General features: G+C 35.2%; 1 protein-coding gene across 2 annotated transcripts in view; it reads right to left on the bottom strand.

Moving 5' to 3' along the window:
- The window catches only part of LOC137401704 (leucine-rich repeat transmembrane neuronal protein 3-like), a 29,479-nt gene extending 16,817 nt beyond the window's left edge, over nucleotides 1-12,662 (bottom strand). The window contains exon 1 of one of the 2 annotated variants that reach the window (XM_068088163.1): nucleotides 12,636-12,662. The gene's annotated coding sequence lies outside the window, so the exon portion shown is untranslated. Of the gene's footprint in view, nucleotides 1-12,549 lie in introns of both variants that reach the window. The other variant, XM_068088162.1, reaches the window with a different exon arrangement.
- Nucleotides 12,663-12,864: the final 202 nt, after the last annotated feature.

Genomic DNA, 12,864 nt, shown 5'->3' with positions numbered 1-12,864 from the left:
CACTACATATTATACACTATACACTACACATTATACATCATAACCATACTCTATGCACTACAACTATGCACTATAATCGAGCATTATGCACTAAGCACTATAACCAAGGGCTATGCATTATGCATTAAGAACTATAACTATGCAAAATGCATGATCCACTATGCACTAAACAATATATATATACACTTTATACTATGTATTATGCGCTATATACTTGGCAATATGCACTACACATGCATTATATGTTGCCTTTTCAGATTGTATGTTATAAAGTTATTTGCATTCACTCGCATCATAAAAGAAACATCAAAATTTCAAATACTAAAAGTATTTGCCAAATAAAATTCACTCTTTCAAATCTATTTAAATGATCACAATGAAAACTTTAATTGTAATCCATCGGACTAAACCTTCAATGTTAATATTATTCACTGAAAATGGCAGCAGTTCAATTTATAAACGATTGTCATTCCTCTGATCGGCTTCATTTTAATGGCAACATTAATTAGAGAGGCGGACGGTCTGAGATGGTCTAGCTGTATTTACAGTTACATCACATATGTTTGGTGTCTGTATTGTCAGTCAATAGACACGAGGGCACTAGAGTTTGGTTTTATATTTCAGAGATCTATCCATAAGTGGTCCCAAGTGGTAAGCAAACAGAACTTTAAGGTAACTTGTCCTCTAATACCACTTGAGCTGATCAAGGCAAGGAATTTAAAGCCACAGTTTAACCGAGCTCAGCAAATATTTTCAAAGGTTGCAAGTCTAAGCTCAATGAGTACAAACTGCTCTTTCGGCACGTAAGACGAGCAAATATTTGTCTGCAATCTGTTAGTTGATTGTACACAAAGAAACATATGTTGCTTAATATTTAGCACTTTCCTATGGAATTCCCAGGGTTTATGTCAAATGTGTAAATGTTGATCAAACGACCTCTTAGTTTGTGGTGAGTGGTGAGTCATACCTACAGCCTGGTATACCAGGTCATAGGCTGAGCTACATTATGTACTAGTATAATTGTATACGGTTTTCACTTGGATTTATAATGTTGCATTTGTGCACAAGTGCTCAATAGAAGAGATATAATTTGGATATATATTAAAAGGTTTTATCACATAAAAATTTAAAAGATTTTACCAGAAACTATGCATATCTGTGTATCAGTTAATACGTATTGTGTTTGCTGTTTGAGGTGATCTGACTGCCAGGATGTTTCAAGATTAAAATTGACAAAACTTGATCGCAGTTGAAACACTCAGAAAAAAGGCTTCTCCAAAAATGATGTCAATACTCGCACTTCCTGTTTGTCCTTCTCGTTATGACATCAGCTATTGCGCTTAAGTTGCAGTGTTGACATATATTATATTTCGTATTCGCTTGTGATTGTTGGAATAAAACAACAAATACAGTTTCTGATACATTGCTATAAATGTTTCAAATAGTTTGAAGATTGTTGATTAAAAATTGTCCTATTGCTTTTCTCTAAATGCTGTATAAACATATGAGTACCCGAGACTGATGAAACCGTATACTTATAACTTGTAAACAATATGTACGACTATTAACGTCACTGTTGGAAAGTTGGGAAACGTTATTTTACTCGGAGAGTTTTTAACCACGATCAAGTTTTGCCAGTTTTAATATTAAAGAAACTATATACTTGTATATAATACTTGTATATACACGGTATAAAATATATACTTGGTAGTCACTTAAAATAACAAACAAAACTTTAAATAATAAAAAAAATTTATACCGTGCTTTTTAATAAAATCTTTTAAAATTTTACACAAAGACAATTTGTACATTTTTAGCCTATGACACCCCTTCTATAGTAGGTACCATATTTATTGTCTCTCTGTAATGATTTTAAATCCTACCTATCAAATTGCTATTTGTCTATTTATTCAAACCTCTATTATAATCCTTGCTATAATAAGAGCCGTGTCTGTCTGTTCGTCTGTCTGTTCGAAGGTAAGCTTAGAGGTTAGACAAAATAATTGCTTTCAATGGGATTTCAACCCACAGATTTGTTACCATCCGCACCAATCAGCATGCATCTCGGAAGAATTGTAGTGATCTTGCGACAGCTGATAATATCTCGCAACACACGGGACGGTTGGGGTACTAGTGCTAGAAAAAAACTGAGGCTACACACAGCTTTTCTCTTAGCATTCCTTTTTACAGCAGACTGTGATGGAGAAGCTAATTTAGCGTTGAATACCACTTTTATTACCACAAAAGATCTTTTCTAGAAAATAAACTTCAACCCGTTGTGTGCAGGTCAAAAGTTCTAGGCCCCTAGAGCAACCATGGCCTAAAGCCCCAGACCTGAATATAACAAGTTGTGGTTCAATTCCCAAAAAGGCAACTTATAATGGCAGGAATGACATCAAACCTTAATGGTTCTTTGCAACTGGCCATGTCTCCAGTTTTCAATGTTCTCCTTACCGTTGGACTCAGACATGTCCAGACAATATCACAGAGCTACTGTATGTGTAACAACGTACAGCCTCCGCTGAACAGACAGCATACTTTATCTTTGAAGGATTGTTCACACACCATGGTAATTCATAGTCTAGTAACCAAAGTACTTACCTTGAATATTCACTAATATTGACTTTAGTCTATACAATATAAGCTGAAGTTGTATTGATGAACTGAACCATGAAAACTTTGATACACAACCAAGTTAAAACAGTGGAAGTGAGGGAAGTGTTTAGCAACTGTATAAAAAATATATATTTAAATATTACAACTTTTTAATATAGCCACTCTCAAGCATATCAGTGTAAGTAATTTGACATTAGCTGAGGTGATTTATCACATCCTTACTATCTGCTAATCCACTGTTAGGTCTTGTGTTTGTGTTATTGATAGCGATGCCAGGCTAGGCAACTGTTTCGGTATTCATTTTATTTAGGAAAAAAATATTTAGCAAAATTCAGTTAACTAGTTTTCAGACATACTTTGAATGCAAAAGGTTTTAAAAAAGTATAAAAATTAAAATAAACTGCATTTCAAGTCTGAGCAAAATTTTATTTTGAGTACATAATACTATAGTCAATTTTTTACCTTAAAACTTTGTTTTACAAAATGATTCAGTCAACTGCACAAAAAGTATAGTTTGTGATGAGTTTTAAGAGGAAACAACTCCGAGAATTGATTTAACTTTTTTCATTGTGGGAACACAACATGCTATTATGACTCTATTGAATGTCTTTTTCAATCTGCAGTAATACAGTTCAGCATCTAGGAAATATGACGTAACCCACATGTTTGGTATACTTTGGTAGTGTCAAGCACATTTAGGCTTTTTAAAAAGTTGCTAGGCACAATAAGAAAGCATTTGTAAGAATCTGCACCGATGAATATGAAACTATTTACTATAATGAAAGCTATGTCTGTCTGTTTGTCGGTCTGTTCAACGTCACATTTAAAGGTTAGAAAAAATATTCCTTTCAACAGGATTTGAACACCCAACTTTTGGCTTGTTAAACCAACACTATCACCGGCACCGATCGACTACCTTGCCACTTTGTGGGTAATTACGCGATTTTTTATTATACCTGGCAATTCATAGCGGTGAACCAGAGTAGCAGTTGTTGATGAACATAGTCCTTCTATCGTAACTTCAAATATACTTACTATCACTGTATCAAAGTAGCCATAAATATCTAAAGTCTGTATACAGCGATGGCCGAAGCACTCGGCTAATGCATCGACTCGAACCACTCCCGAAAGATCGACTTTAGCACGCAGTCAAAACAATAACAATACCTTTCGCAGGCCACTGACCTGGAGAATGGACATGTCTCCCAGACTAGTAGTAAGCAAAGAGAAAAGAGAAACAAGCGAATTATACCATTTTCATCATAATCCACAGCTGACTGATCCCAATTACTCACACTTCTATAGGCCTTGTGCTGACCAGGTCACTTGTAATTGCATTCTATTCTTTTCTATTCCCTTAACGGCAATTCAATCTTTTCGCTCTTGGAACAGACAATTATTGATTTAGATTGAAATCTTTGTGACAATTGACCTGGCTAATGGTTATTGCTGACACAGAGGATTTCTGTGTTTGTATGTCTAGCTTGTTGAGGCAGCCATGCAGCTGTCAGCTGACAAGGGAAGGTTCTCATTAGAAGGTTTATTTACTAAAACTGACAATTGAAGAAGTGATTTTCAGTTTTATAAATGCTTCAACATATTAGGGTGCCTGTTGGCAATCTTATTTGAGAAGAGACTTCTATAGCAGCGGGCAGCATTTCCTACACCAAATACATACATAGGAAGCTTGCATTGCTAGTTTTTGACTTGTTTCATACATGGTGTCAGAACATGACTATTCAGTTAAACATCGAAACCACCCATTTAAAGATTAACTGACAGCATTTCAATGTGATATCTATTTATACCAATATAATCATGATATTTTGTCTTTCAGCTATCATTTTGATGTTGGAATACCAAAAAACCAGTTTCGGGTTTTTGGGTCGAGGCATTTTTTAAGCGGTGATATAAAGTTATCTTTAGGCTAAACAGACATTTGATTTATGATACCGATGATTACGATTAGCCAATCCGTCAAGACACGACAACAACTTCTGTTGGCTGCTATTCTAGCACATTTTTTCCATCTAGCCATCATGATACACATTTTGGTTACCCAACATGGCAGATAGTTATAACGCAATGTCAAAGCACATTCTACTAATGCAGAAAATTTCTACGTCATATTTATGCCCCCTCGCTTTAACTTTATAGCAGTAGTCATAGAATATCAATCAGTTTGTGTGTAAGTCTTGTGATGTGGGCTAGCAAGTAATTCTTCCATCACACAAATTGGAAATATGAAAAGTTGCTAGTAAAATTTAGCTGTTCTCCAAAATCGTCTGTTTAAAACCTGTTACTGCATGCTCTGCTTTCATGAATATAGATTTTGAAGGGACAGTTGTCAAATAATATAGTACTGTAGTTCAAAAAATGAATGATTTTAATATAATTGCACAGCGTCACAGATTTTCTCAGTAAATATTTTGCAAAGATCGCAAATTTTTCCATCAATTTTCACAACTTGAAAAATATTGATCAAACCTGGTATCATCGAAATCACAGAAAAATACCATTTAAACCCCAATTTGTAACGCTATCCATCTGCTACTGTTTATGGCGAACTTACACTATTAAAACGATGCAAATGAAAATAGCATCCATGCAAAGCTGACACATCAAGCAGCAGTTTAATTTAATTTTCGTCTTTGTAGACCTACTCAGTCCAGAGATATAATAGTTTGAATGAAATCCTTGGTACGCTCAGATTCAGAAAAGAGTGCGACTATGACATCTATAGTCGCGCTTTGGCAAACAGACAGACAGAATAGAGACGAGTAGCGCTGCAACTTGAACGGAGTAGCCGATATCAATAACTAGAGAGGCAGGCAGCCATGCAATAACTAGAGAGGCAGGCAGTCGTACAATTAGTCATGCCATCTTGGCACATCTTTAATCTTTTATAGTTTTAACCATGACTAAATTTTGTCGATTTTAATCTTGAAACATCTCACAGTCAGATACCTTCAAATTGCAAAGGATAAAAAATACCGACGCTTTCTGATATAATCTATTAAAATTTTGTGTAAGTTTATCTTTAAGGCCCCCAAACTTCGTGCTGTCAGTTGACCTATTTGTATTGATAGGCAGCAGTCAGCAGATTCCTAACATAAAGCCTCTTACTAGCCTATACTCCCTCTCATATAGGCCTATATGAGGAGACCTGCACGGGTGAGCTAAAGCTAACCTTTCCACAGACCCAGAGTGCTGCCGGTACAGACTGGTTAACACCTAATACCAATTACTCGACAGACAGCGTAAGCTAATAAACACGCCTTGGTATGATTTTAAATAGATTGTCACTGGATCTAGGCGCACGAATGCACTACAACGCTAGCACCACCAAATCAGAGGCCACTGCTCACTCGTGTTAGGACAACTAAATGTCTGCGAAGGTAAATTGAGTGAATTAATGTTGGCATTCTGCCAACCCTGCAAGTACACTATTGAGCATGACAAATCATCAAAGAGCTGGACTTACTGAGACGGTCTACCTCTAGTCAATTGCACTTTGGCTAGCTACACTCCTGAACTCCACTTAATTAGTTTCTATTCTAGACAAGCATGCTTGCCACAATCACTTTCTCTTCATCTCTCTAATTTAGATCTGTGGATAAGTTACAGTTGTGAACAGATGGAGGCATTGACCGGCTCTCCTTCTTAGGCGTTCAGTTGCGTACCTTAATTCAAAGAGGGCAGTCTGATGGACTAGAGAGCCTGACCTGTAATCAACCGGTTTGAGTTCAACTCTCAAAAAGGTCATCTGGAGGTGACAGGATTGACTTCAAACCTTAAATTGCTCTGAGCAACTGGGTATGCCTCCAGTCGTCAAGGTTTTCTCACCCCTGAACTCAGACATGTCCAGCCAAGATCATAAAACCATCGTCTGTGCAACAATACTCTTAAAAAAACATGCACAGCCTCTGCTTTCAGTTAGCTAGGCAGACATGATGCAAGGTCTTCGAGGGATTGCTCAAACAAATATTAATTCTATCAACAGTTGTATGTGGATATTATTATTAGGGAAGGTTTTCTGTTACCTTATGCCAGTTCAATCAAATCCATAGTTGAAAATTCTAGTGTCCAGTTTTATGGTAATGATGTACATGAGTTCAACTATAAACTTTATAATCGCACTTTCCCTTCAATCTAAGATCTTAAAATTTATCCATAAAACAAGCTTCTCATTTAGACATTGTTATAAAAATCTATTTAGCAAGTTCCCTGACACCTATGTGCAGTAAAATAGTAAAAATTATATTATATCCGTTTATCTTTTCCTAACAACTGAAGTAGGCAAAAGGAACTTAGTGTAGCTCGTTTCGCCTTGTACCTTCTCATAACCGACGATGATAATGACGACGATGACGATGGTGATGGTGATGATGATAATGACGACGATGATGATGATGTGGATGATTCGTGAGTACATAACCAAATAAATACTGTAATAAGTTACTCTTTATGGCAGACGCTCTCATAAAAATGTCAAGGCTACCACTTGGAATGTCAATAAAAGTCAATACAAACTAGATTTGAAAACAAAATTTTTTCTACTAGAAACAAAGCTTTCACTATAGTCAGATTTTTTATTCTCAGGCAATTTACTACTGTTAAAAATTGTTCTATTTGAGCCTTCGGGAAGTTTTCATCTTCAAAAAAGACACGAGGTACTTTTCCTTGTCCTTCCCGTCTATTCCTGCTTCTGTCTACCCAACAGCTAATGATATGCCAAAGTAGAAATTTCCTTCCCTAAACTAATTAGCAAACGTAATTGAAGTATTGAAAACTGAGCATTAGGCTGACCTAATTTGACTAATTAGGTCACCAAGTGTTTATATTAGTTAGCTACTAACAACACTAATACACCTAGTTCAAGATGAGGAGTTAGGTGAGGAGAGACTCACCAGCTGTTGTTGCATTTTTGTATGCCGTAGCAAACAGAACTAGCACTTTGACCTATAGCTGTACAAAATAGTACATTATTCGTGCCCTGACCTATTTGTTATTACGGATGATCTAGTTGTCAATTGTGTTTCATCGGTGTCTACAAAGAGAGACTCTTGTTTCAGCTGTTTAAAACCAACATGGCTGCAATATGTTATTCATATCCTATGCTTGCACTGGTGTTTTTGTACCTTGGAATGTTTTTATACCACAGATAATAAGTGCACATTGTATTCCACCCTTAGATGTGTAGTATATACACACTGAAATGTTTGAAATAGACACCTGTCAAATAAACAGCTTTAATGCGTGATATCTTAGCTGAATTCGTGTTGTTTGCAGAAGGGTAACAGATTCCAAAGTTGATAGTTATTTTCTAGGAAACAGGAAATTGGGTCCACAGAGAATAGCTTTAGCAAAACTTTCCCTGAATTTTACATAGTTTAATCTGTAAAAATGTGGGAATTTGATGGAGGTTGTGCAAGCCATTGTAGGTTCTGTTGTACTTGGCATAAAATTTCGGCAGCATCCCTGAAACTAGTATGTTTATAGTCATTCCGAGCTACCTGAGGCGTAACATCCAATGATAGAAAAACAAACGGATGCGCGTGATCAAACTAAGGAGAAGGACATACTTCCATTTTAAAAGAAAAGAAATGGGTTAGAGATGTTAGCAAAATGACGAACGACATATGGATGATTATGGTCACAGATTGGACACCAAGATACGGAAAAAGAAAAAGAGAAAGGTCAAAGGTCAAACAAAATGTGAAGAGATGAAGTAAACCCACTCTGGAATAGAACGATCTGGAAAAGAGAGGCGATAGACAGCTTATATTGGAAGAACAATGCAAAAGCCTTTGTCCAACAGTGGAAAACGGATGTGGGTGAACATCTCAACAATGTTCATGGTTGTATTAGAAATTTTATGAAGTGAATGAAAAGGCAGCCCAGCTAGTAGAGGTTTGGAGAGAGCCATTCATCAGGTTCATACGCTGATTAGCTGTGAATTTACCAAGCAATTAGTTATTAATTGATTGATAAACAGCTTGAGGGATAGAAAGTGTTACATGGCTCTGCTAAGTGTCCTTCTGCAGCACTTCAACCTCTTTCTCATTTTAACACGCAAGCATACAGACTGAGAACTGCTTAACGGCAGTAGAGGGTGTTCCACATAGCACCCTAAGTTAACTGAATCTGTTCAAGAGCTCTGGTTATGAATATGATGATGGTTTTACAGCCACCTGCTGCTGCAAATATTTCTAAAAGATTCCAATGATGTATAGTTTGAGTACTGCTGCCGAGTAGCTTAATAGGCGATTAGAGGAAAGAAATCAGCCAGCAAAAGATATTGTTTAAGAAAAGTTACAATGCGGCAAACTTGGAGATGTTTTTCACAACTGACTGAACTAGGAATTTGGCAGATGACTTGGTAATAAAAGCAGCCATCACACTGCTTATAAGATCACAGCTTTGGCCTAGTGGTCGAGGGTGCCTGAGCTCCAAGCAACTGGCTGGGGTTCAATACCCAAAAAAGGCCACTGGTAGTGAACTGCCACTGGTAGGCCACAGGAAATCTCAAATTAATTTCCACAACTGGGCATTTTTCCAGTCGTCGAGGTACATTTGCCACTGGACTCAGACATGTCCAGCCAAGATCACAAAACTATTGTATACATAATAATGCTCTTACAAACAGACACAAATTCTGCTATCAGTGAGATAAGCAGATAGCATACTGTATCCTTGAGAGATCGCTTGCACATTAGCCAATGAGTGACCATTTTTTGGATGATGTTAACATCAACCGTAAAGTTATAGCATAATTTTTCTCCTCATTGTTAAATTGTTTACTAAAAAGTCAAATTTAAATAAATTTTTGCTGACAGTATTCAGTAAAAAGAGATGACTATAAATCCAAAATTTAAATATCTTAACACTGCCATGTCTGTCTGTTTGTCTGCCCGTCAGTCTGTTCGGAGCCTTGATTGCAGGTTGGAAAATAGATCGCATTGTACGGTATTTGAACGCGCAAAATACGGTTTGGCAGCCCTGCATTCTATTATCAGTGCTAACTGTTTACGTTCCACAATTTAAGAATACTTGTGCACATACATATTCTCTGTGCCTTATTGGCACACCTGACGATCTCTTACGGCAATATATATGTACACCCTAAAGTACATGGTACTCTAGGGTGTACATATATATATATATATATGTATATATATATATATATAACAGTATTATATATATAGTTATTATATATAATTATATATTATAGTATATATAGAATATATAACTATATATTATAGTATATATAATATATAATTATGTATTTTAGTATATATAATATATAATTATGTATTTTAGTATATATAATATATAATTATATATTATAGTATATATAATATATAACTATATATTATAGCTATATATATTATAGCTATATATATATAACTATATATTATAGTATATATAATTATATATTATAGTATATATAATATGTAACTATATATTATAGTATATATAATATATAATTATACATTATAGTATATATAATATATAATTATATATTATAGTATATATAATATATAATTATATATTATAGTATATATAATATATAATTTTATATTATAATATAGTATATAAATAATATATAATTATATATAATATATATTTTAATATATAATATATACATATTATATATATAATAGATATATATAACATAAAATGAGAAAGTTTGGATTCTGCCGTTACTACAATTGAAATTAGTTCAGAATATACAACATCAACTCTGAATCGTAGTCAGATAGTCTCAACTCAAGTTTAAATGAGTCACTAACCTGAAGTATGTTATTACTGAAGGCAGCAAATACGTGATGCCAATTATATCTATTACTTCAACTTCAGCTGATCAATGAAGGCTCAGGGAACTTAAAGGATGCGAAAGGTCAGATGTAAATAGAATCATTCTTATTCTAGGAATGATGAATCACATAGTTTTTCACATTTAATAAGTTTACAGATAAAAGATTTTATGGCATATTTTTAACAACGATTATAAAAAATAATGCAGTACTCAGCAAAACTTTACCATAGGGTTAAAAGGTCATCATTTCTAGCTGGAACCTAACAGTGTTTTTAGTAAAGAGCTTTTCCACAGTTTTATACAAAATGTCATTCTCACCAACACCTACACAGGTGGCATTTATTGTATATTGAGATGGCATGGTATTTATTAGCATGACTACAAACCCTCTTGTGATGGCAGCTTATTATGTCTGGTATTATAAGAAGTTATATCTTTATAATATTCTGAAATGTGATTTATAATATCATACTTCAAGTAGACTTATATTATTTCTCCGCAATAATATGAGTTTACTTAAAACCAACGCAGATAAAAACAACGCCATAAATATGGTCACAGGGATGTTTGAACCAGAACCACAACTCAGCTAGTCAACGTTGTCAAGAAAAGTCAGCTTTTGTAGGCAGCACTGAGAGTTAATATTCATCACTGTCATATCTTTAGGTACAGCAAGATCAGGTTAGTAGAAGCCTCCAGCATTGTATGAGATCATAATGTTTGACAGGTACCAACAGGTGATTGTAAGCCTTTATACAACACATTGAGCCAAATGACGAGACCTCAATTTGACACATTGTAGCATGTGATTGCATGCCTTTATTCAACACAGAATACCATTTGATTGATTGCCTAGTTGACAAATTAGGCCAAACAAACTCATGTATCCATTCTACACTACAAACCTTGTTTTTAATTCAAATATGACTTGATATAAATCGTGTCTTATTTTCCGCAACACCTCCTTAAACTTTTTATCTATCTTGTCATACGCAGCTCCTTGCTGGCTTCCATAATTATCAAAAATATTTATCGGAAATATAGAAAAGCTAGTCAGACTACAAAAACTTTGTCTTTGTGTGAAAATGTCTTGTATGGAGAATTATGACTAATGATAGGAGACAGTTGGGCTTGATGAACATTCAGCATTTCGGAGTACCTCCTGTCTGAAATACTCTAATAGACTACCCTGTATACCGGACCACCCACATCATAGCTCCGACCCACAAACAAAAACCACTGAATACACCCAAAAATAGTTTCTTGGTTTATACTGTATCTAGAACATTTTATATCATAATAATTTTTTTTTGATACTATTGATTTCCCCTATGATTATGTGTCTACACTAGCTGATTTCCTTTTATCACCATTAAAATACAGTTAGGATCAGAACAAACACTAAGTGCGTATGGTGACTCGGGAAGAAATTGCCAAAATGAAGACTTGACTGGCTTTGTATAAGGTTGACTTTGTACGTCGCTGAATTTGTACATCGCTGACTTTGTATATCGCTGACTTTGTATATCGCTGACTTTGTATATCGCTGACTTTATATATCGCTGAATTTGTACGTCGCTGAATTTGTACGTCGCTGACTTTATAAATTGCTGACTTTGTACATCGCTGACTTTGTACATCGCTGACTTTGTATATCGCTGACTTTGTATATCGCTGACTTTATATATCGCTGAATTTGTACGTCGCTGAATTTGTATATCGCTGACTTTGTACGTCGCTGACTTTATATATCGCTGACTTTGTACGTCCCTGACTTTGTACGTCGCTGGCTTTGTACGTCGCTGACTTTGTACGTCGCTGACTTTGTATATCGCTGACTTTGTACGTCGCTGACTTTATATATCGCTGACTTTGTATGTTGCTGACTTTGTATGTCGCTGCCTTTGTACGTCGATGATTGTTGCAACAGGTCGGCTTATCATACTCCCTTTTGCTTACAGTAAACCACAAGACTTTGTTAATCAGAGAACAATTACACCTGTTTTCCTCAAGTATAATTATGAATTAGCAAGTCTCATGAAACTCACCAAGTTCATTCACAAGTCTCATAAAACCTAATCATTGAAGCTGATCTAAAAGTACAAACATACCACGGATTTTTCTTCAAATCCCTTCAGTATTTGACTCACAAAGTATCCGTAAGCAATAAGTGATAGTTTTTATTATAATCCTGTACCTTCTTCACGCCTCTTCTTCCTTTCTCTTTACAATTTCTACTGACGGTTGTAGGCTCTGTTTTGCATTGATTTTCTAGAGCAGCTTTTGAATGTGTCCATTGTGAGTAGAACAACGCGCTTGTCACCAATTACAGTAATAGATCATATCTTAATACTCCTTTACATCGTGGTGGACTAGCTACATTCATTATACACTCCAACCCATGTGTTATTGCTAACATGTATCTA

Source organism: Watersipora subatra, chromosome 8 (assembly GCF_963576615.1).
Source record: "Watersipora subatra chromosome 8, tzWatSuba1.1, whole genome shotgun sequence".
Classification (NCBI taxonomy): Eukaryota; Metazoa; Bryozoa; class Gymnolaemata; order Cheilostomatida; family Watersiporidae; genus Watersipora; species Watersipora subatra.
This window is presented reverse-complemented; position numbering and strand designations above follow the sequence as displayed.